The 7,482-nt window shown below is 35.8% G+C and overlaps 1 pseudogene; it reads left to right on the forward strand.

The window, feature by feature from the left end:
* Positions 1–1,718: 1,718 nt before the first annotated feature.
* Positions 1,719–7,482, forward strand: part of LOC107756992 (bestrophin-2-like) — a 7,697-nt pseudogene continuing 1,933 nt past the window's right edge.

Here is a 7,482-nt window from a genome sequence, read left to right on the forward strand (position 1 = left end):
TTTAATCTGGAGGATGTTTTCCACGAAGATGTTTTTCAGTAAGTCAGTATTTCATTCTGGAGTGAAGCGTTTGCCCCTTTAGCACTAAACCCTCAAGAGTTCAGTCTAGAGGCACGCGTTGGCACGTTTTCTGTATTTTGCAGAGATTCAGAGGCTACCTTTCATCCGTGACCCTAACCGGGACAAACAAGACCCCCACAACGCCGGAACAATGCCTTTATGACACAGGTATTCAGAAGATTACAAGAGAGAACAGGCGGACTATCTGCTCCTATTTGTGATGTTGTTGTTAACGTGTTACATAAATTCAGAAGGATCATTGACCTGCATTATGGTAAGAGGAATCTATATTCAGCATTACTGCATTAGCGTTTAGCTTCTTGACAGTGTGCGGTTTGGTTGAGCCTGTGTGAAATGCCTGACTGTCGCTCTCCATCCATCAGGTCGGTGAGGCGCAGTGGGAGTCTTCACTAACGAGCTCGGCTCTGCTCGCTGCACGGATTTGTCCTGCGGCTCCCGGGCCGGTCCACGCACCGCTGGGCCAACGCAATGGACATTTACTACATCAAAGAGCGCTATGTAATTGCTGTCTTTATGCAGTAGCAACACCGAAGAATATAGGGGGAGACGGCCGGGGTTAGTTGTCACACTTTCAGTGTAGTGAATATCGAGTAGATATATTTTTGAAGTTAATTTTGCTTATAGATAAATAGTTTGTCTTTGCTACAACATGTTATTGATCATTTCCTCCAATTTTACATTGAAAAACGTTCATTTGGCATACGTGAAACGTCACAAGAAAAGTGCTGCATATTGTCAGTTTTTGAGAAAAATAGGCTACTTACGTTTGAAACATTAAAAATAAAGTTGCAAAAGTTAGCTTCCACAAATACGTATTTAAAATATTTTAGAGGCTGAAATTTTTAAATTAAATAGTGAAACAATTATAACAATTAATGAAACCAAGATAAAAAAATTAACAAAATATCAAAATGTTGGTTTGGCCTGTATAAAATAATAACACGAGACAACTTTTGGAAAAAAGAACAAACATATTTTACCTGTTACCCCAGAGGTAACAAAGAAATAAATTAATAATAATTAAAAAAGTAAATAATTAACATTTAATTTTTAAGGACATAATTCACACACACACACACACACACACAAAAAAAAACACTTTGTTTGAAACATGAAATAATAAAAAAGTTAAAAAAAAAATCTTCCACATATCTATATTTAAAATATTTTATAGACTGTTTAGAGGCTTTTTAATCAAATAGTAAAATTACTATAACAATTAATAAAGCTGCAAATATCAAACATTGCAAAAAATATCAAACATTGGTTTGGTCTGTTGTAATAAATTGTATAAAATTACAACATAAAAAATAGGAGAACTTTTGACATGGAAAATTACCTTTAATTTATATATAACCTTGTTACCATATCAATAATAATCAATAATATATCAATAATAATAATAAAACACTTTTTCATTTGGAGGGCATAATTTAAGAAAAATTGTCCTACTTTAAAACCGTTTTCAACACTATCTTTAAAAAAAAATGCTAGAGTAAATACATTTGTGCAATTGAGCTTCATTGTTACTAAGTCAAAGCCCCTGTGACAACTCGTCCCGCCCTCCTCTGCACATTCACACATACAGTTGCGTTTTTGTAAGCTGAGTTTTTGCAGATATGAGGTAGTGTGTTTGTATGTGGCATTTGCTCTTTATCTTAGATCTGGATGAGTCTAGGAGGATACAGAGATGATAGTCCCACCTCCTCATGAAGGAGGTGCGTTTGACCCTCAAGCTCCTGGCAGAACATAATGAATGAATGCCTGTCTGGACGAAACATGCACCTCCTCAACATCTGGTAAAATATTTTATTCCTCCGAGTCTGGGGAGAAAAGGTAAGAACACTTGTAGTTACATTTAATAATTGTGTTGACATACAGTTTATTGAATAAAGTCATTTATTGCAAATACAATATTAAGGGAACAGTATTGTAAAAAAAAAAAAGTATGTTGGTAACTGAATAACAGACTATGGCAGAAAAGTTTTTTCTTGTGCGTAATTGTTTAGAGCACATGAAATCTCATGGAAAAATAAACACCTGTGGCAGTTCAGCATGTTTTTCTGGAACTATGCGTATATGCCCACATTTACCTGCCTCTGTATTTTAGATGACAAAGCGCTTGTCCCATGAGATCCACAGCAGGATATCACATATGCACTAGACTTAGTTTTATGCCATCCTCAGCCAAATATATAAAAACTCAAAAAGACGTCCCAAACTATATAGATATTTGTATTTATATTTTATGTATTATTTGTCATTTTTATGTATTATTTCAAGTGTATACAAATATATATATATATATACACACCCAAAAATCTTGTCAAGCTTATTTATAATAAGAATCATTATACATCATTAAAAGACTCCAAAATACAGCCCCAAAATACTAATTAATTTCTTTCTTAAATCTTTACCAGTCTTTCCCCCCATCCTTTAAACCACTAGGTTTGACCCATTTGTCAGCAAGAAGTTTTTAATAATTTAAAATCTAAATATAATTTAAAATAAAATTTAGTATGATCACATATTTTCTTACATATTTTAATGAGCACAGGTCAGAATAAGCATGCTGTTTCATTTTTACATAAATACATGTTACACTGAATGACGATGGAGCATTATTTCACCCATATATTCAACGTTTATTTTAAAAGAAGTTATTTAAAAATGAAAGTAAATGCATTAAATATCCTTTATGTGTATATAAAATCACTTTTGTAAGTTTCATTTGATGCGGTCACCTAAATGGGACCCATATATATTAGTGTTAATACATTTGCTAAAACAGCAGTTTATATGAAGAAAAAATAATAATATTTAGAATGAAAAAGAAATAAAAACAAATCATTTATCATATAGTCATTGTTTACACACGTTAATGATGGACACCAGTTTCATAGAACGATTAAAAAAACAAACAAAAAACGAAAACAAAATGACTCAAATGACAAACTTTTATTTAAATTTGTTCATATGAATGAGAAAGAACTACTGATCTGTTCAGCATTATATTATTTTCATTATTACAAAAAGTCTTTTTCTTTCCCCTGTCCTTGCTTTCTTTGTTTTTGTAGTTTATTTAAAAAATGTATAAATAAATCCTATAAAAAATGTATTTTGACTCTACTGTGTATTGATCCTGAACTTGCATTCATCTTCTCTTCGGCCCTTGTTTTTTCTCAGTAATCTGTGACCCGTTGAGTTTGAGTGGTGCGTGATGACCGTCACTTACACCGCCAGAGTGGCCAATGCGCGCTTCTGCGGCTTCTCCAAACTGCTGCTGGCCTGGAAGGGAAGCATCTACAAAGTCCTGTACAAAGAGTTTCTGGCTTTCTTCGCCATGTACACGGCAATCAGCATCACATACAGGTGTGTGGCTGTGTCACTGTCCTCATCTGATGCTTTGATTGTGAGTTATATTTTACTTACTGCATTTTCTATTCCAGATTCTTCCTTGTGAACGATCAGAAGAGATACTTTGAAAAGCTTTCCATTTACTGCAACCACTACGCCAGTCTCATCCCAATGTCCTTCGTATTAGGTACGCACGTCCCGGGACAGCATAACCACTAAGTTCAGTCATGTTGAACATGTTTTAAGATTATCAGATTCAGTCAGAACAGTATCTTATTGTTTGATTTTTGAATAAACATGCTTTGTTTTAACTTACACTCTTCTGCTCACCAAGGCAGCATTTATTTGATCAAAAATACAGTAAAAACTGTAATATTGTGAAATATTATTACCATTCAAAATAACTATTTTCTATATGAATGTACTTTAAAATATAATTTATTCTTCTGGTGCAAAGCTGAATTTTCAGCATCATTACTCCAGTCTTCAGTGTTAAATCATGATGGGTTTTTTTCAGAATTATTTGATGAATAGAAAGTTCAAAAGAACAACATTCATTTCAAATAAAAAAAGTTTTGTTTAAGCAATTTAAACATTACATTTACTCAATTTAATGCATCATTGCTGAATAAAAGTATTCATATTTTTAAAAACAAAAAACATCTTACTGACCACAAACTTTTTAAAGGTAGTGTAAAAATTGTATTTTAAGTGAGACAAACCGGCTAATACAACAAAACGACACAGAATTCATCAATGCTATTTGTTCATGTCATTTTCCCACAAATAAATAAGTAATTTGATGTCAATAAGTGCCCCTATTATGCCACTTTTACAGTTCCTAATATTGTTTTTGTAGTATCCTACAATAGGATTACATGCATGCAAGGTGAAAAAACGCTTTAGTTTTCTCAAAATATGCATTTAAATATCACCTCATTTTCCAGCGATTCTCAAACGATTCGTTCGAAGCAGTTCAAAGATTCAGTCTCTCTAAACCCCTCCTTTCCGTGAGCCTGCTATGCTCTGATTGGTCAGATGGCCTAGTCTGTTGTGATTGGTCTACCGCATACAGTGCGTGTCGGAAACGATAGGCCTATTTCAATAGTTCTGTATTTTGAACGCTCTATTTTTTTTAAATCATACTTACAGGTTGTGATTCAGTGGAGCAGCTGGTCCAAATAAACAGGATACTGATCCATCTTTCAACAGCAAGCATTTTGTGAATCCCGCCTTGAACTCCCCGAGATTAGAGAGGCAGTTGTCAGTAGAATGACGTTTGTGGGCGGAGTCAAGTTGTTCATGGCCAAGGTAGAACATAGGCGGGCATTATGCAAATGTGTTACCCTGTGACGTGTAGCCGTCACGGAAGTGGGATTCGAATTACTAACGACTCGGTTCAGCTGTTCAGAGTCTATTCTTTATTTGGGGAGACAATAACTTTATTTATCGTGCACTTTCAGCTTTACAACTTTGCAGATCGTTTACATTCACATACAGCTACATTACACACTGCATGAAAGGCAATATTGGAAATGGCATAACAGGGGCACTTTAAATTGTAATATTTCATAATATTACAGTTTTTACTGTATTATACACCTCCATCCCACTGCCGGACAGGATCATGTGCACGCTCTCCGGGGGTGTGCAGGGTGGGGATGAGCACGGCAGGCTGCTGCGCCGCACACTGATGCGCTACGCCAGTCTGTCCGCGCTCCTGATCCTGCGCTCCGTCAGCACCGCCGTCTTCAGGAGATTCCCTACGATGGATCACGTCGTGGAAGCAGGTACAGTGAGTTTACAACACACTAGTAACTGCAACAGCCTAGCAACTACATAGCAACAAACCAGAAACATCCAAACAATGCCCTAGCAACCACCTAAAACAAATGGCAAGGCAACTTTCTCTTAAGTCACGCCTCGTGTAATTGTTAGTAATGATAGCAGAAGTAGCTGTTGTTAATACACAAAGATTTGAAAGCTGTGATGGACGTATGGAAACTTACGGAAGCCCGTTTCTGCCAAGGAATAAAAATAATAAATGACAATCGCATCTTATCTCACAATTCTAAATTATTTCTCATAATTTTGAGTTTATATCTTGTGATTTTTCCTTCTAAGTTTACATATTGCTTTTTTTCTCTCTCAGAATTTTGAGTTAATTTTTTTTAAAATTCTGACTTCTTTTCTCATAATTGTGTTCTAAACTTGCAATTCCATGAAAAAAAAAAAATCAGAATTCAAAATGTTAAGTCAGAATGGCAAGTTTAAACACAATTCTGACTTTATTTTGAGTTAACTTCTCGCACTTCAGACTTTTACTCAGAATTGTGAGTTTATATCTCACAATGGACTTTCGAAGAATTGTGAGTTTGTAACAACTCTCGAGTTTCTCACAATCTTGAGTTTGTGTTATGAACTCACAGTTCTGAGGAAAAAAGGCAGAACTGCAATATGTCAACTCATAACTGAAAAAAATCTGAAATGCAAGATACAATTTTGACTTTTCTCACAATTTTAAGTTTAAATCTTGAATGAAACATGCATTTTGTGATATAGACAGATCTTTTTTATCCATGACATTAGGCGCCCCTTAAAAGAGATTTCATTTCAGAGGGAAAAAAAATAGAATTGTGAAATGTCAACTCAGAATGGCAAGAAATTAAATCAGAGTTGAGCATTATAAACTCACAATTCAGAAAAAAAAACCAACAACTCAAAATTACGAGGTATAAAATTGTGAGGAATAAAATCAGACATTTTTTGACTTCCATAGACGACACTGAGAAATGTCTCTCTCTTTCCAGGTTTTATGACAAGAGAAGAGCGTAAGAAGTTTGAGAGTTTACACTCACCCTATAATAAGTACTGGATCCCATGTGTGTGGTTCACTAACCTGACTGCAGTCGCCCGCTGTGAGGGCAGAATCAAAGATGACAATACTTATAAACTTCTGTTGGAGGTAAATACATACAAAAGGCTTTTAGCGGTTTTACATGACTATTTATAAGAGTAAAAACACTGTAGTTAATTCGTTTGAAAAGATCTGATGCCTAGTGTTGCTTTTGTTTTCTGTCTTTTGTGTTGTTTTCTAGGAGCTGAATGATTTCAGAGGGAAGTGCAGCATGCTTTTTCACTATGACATGATCAGCATACCGTTGGTCTACACGCAGGTCAGATCCATGCTTAAGACAAGAGAGACTGAATGTGTTTTGTGGTAAATATGAACAGATAGTCATGTCCATTTCAGGTTGTGACTCTGGCGGTGTACAGTTTCTTCCTGGTGTGTCTGATTGGTCGTCAGTTTCTGGACCCGAGTCAGGGTTATCCGGGTCACGACCTTGACCTTTACGTCCCCATCTTTACCCTTCTGCAATTCTTTTTCTATGCTGGCTGGTTAAAGGTGAGGAATCAGGATCCCTGCTTCGAATTAAACATTAATTAGATGCCCCTCCCTCTTCATATATGATCCCGCCCACAAGTGTAAATGTTACTATAAAACAAGAATCCAGATGTATCATTCCGTGACAAATTGTATGTGTTGTTTGTATCATTGTGTAATTATTTATCAGGTGGCAGAGCAGCTCATAAATCCATTTGGAGAGGATGATGATGACTTTGAGACCAACTGGTTGATTGATAGAAACTTCCAGGTGCTATTTGCCATTTACAGTATATCAAATCATATATTCTAATTGTCTTTCATTGTCAAGAAACACACACTCGTTCGTTCACATGACTGAGCTGTTCTCTCTGTATGAGTGTTTGAAAGGTGTCTATGATGGCGGTGGATGAGATGTATGGAGATTTGCCCATGATGGAGAGAGATCGTTACTGGAATGATTCAAATCCTCGTCCGCCGTACACAGCCGCTACGCTCTTTGTGCTGCGCAAACCCTCTTTCCAGGGCTCCACCTTCGACATGGCGTCAGTGCTCACCTAACACAGATCCACTGATCTTTTCAGACCAGACAGTTTACTGTGCACTTCATCTCAACTGCAAACAAGCCAATCTGTAAAAAAACAAGATTCAAATCA

The sequence above is a fragment of the Sinocyclocheilus rhinocerous genome, unplaced genomic scaffold, assembly GCF_001515625.1.
Source record: "Sinocyclocheilus rhinocerous isolate Xijiao unplaced genomic scaffold, SAMN03320098_v1.1 scaffold953, whole genome shotgun sequence".
Lineage (NCBI taxonomy): Eukaryota > Metazoa > Chordata > Actinopteri > Cypriniformes > Cyprinidae > Sinocyclocheilus > Sinocyclocheilus rhinocerous.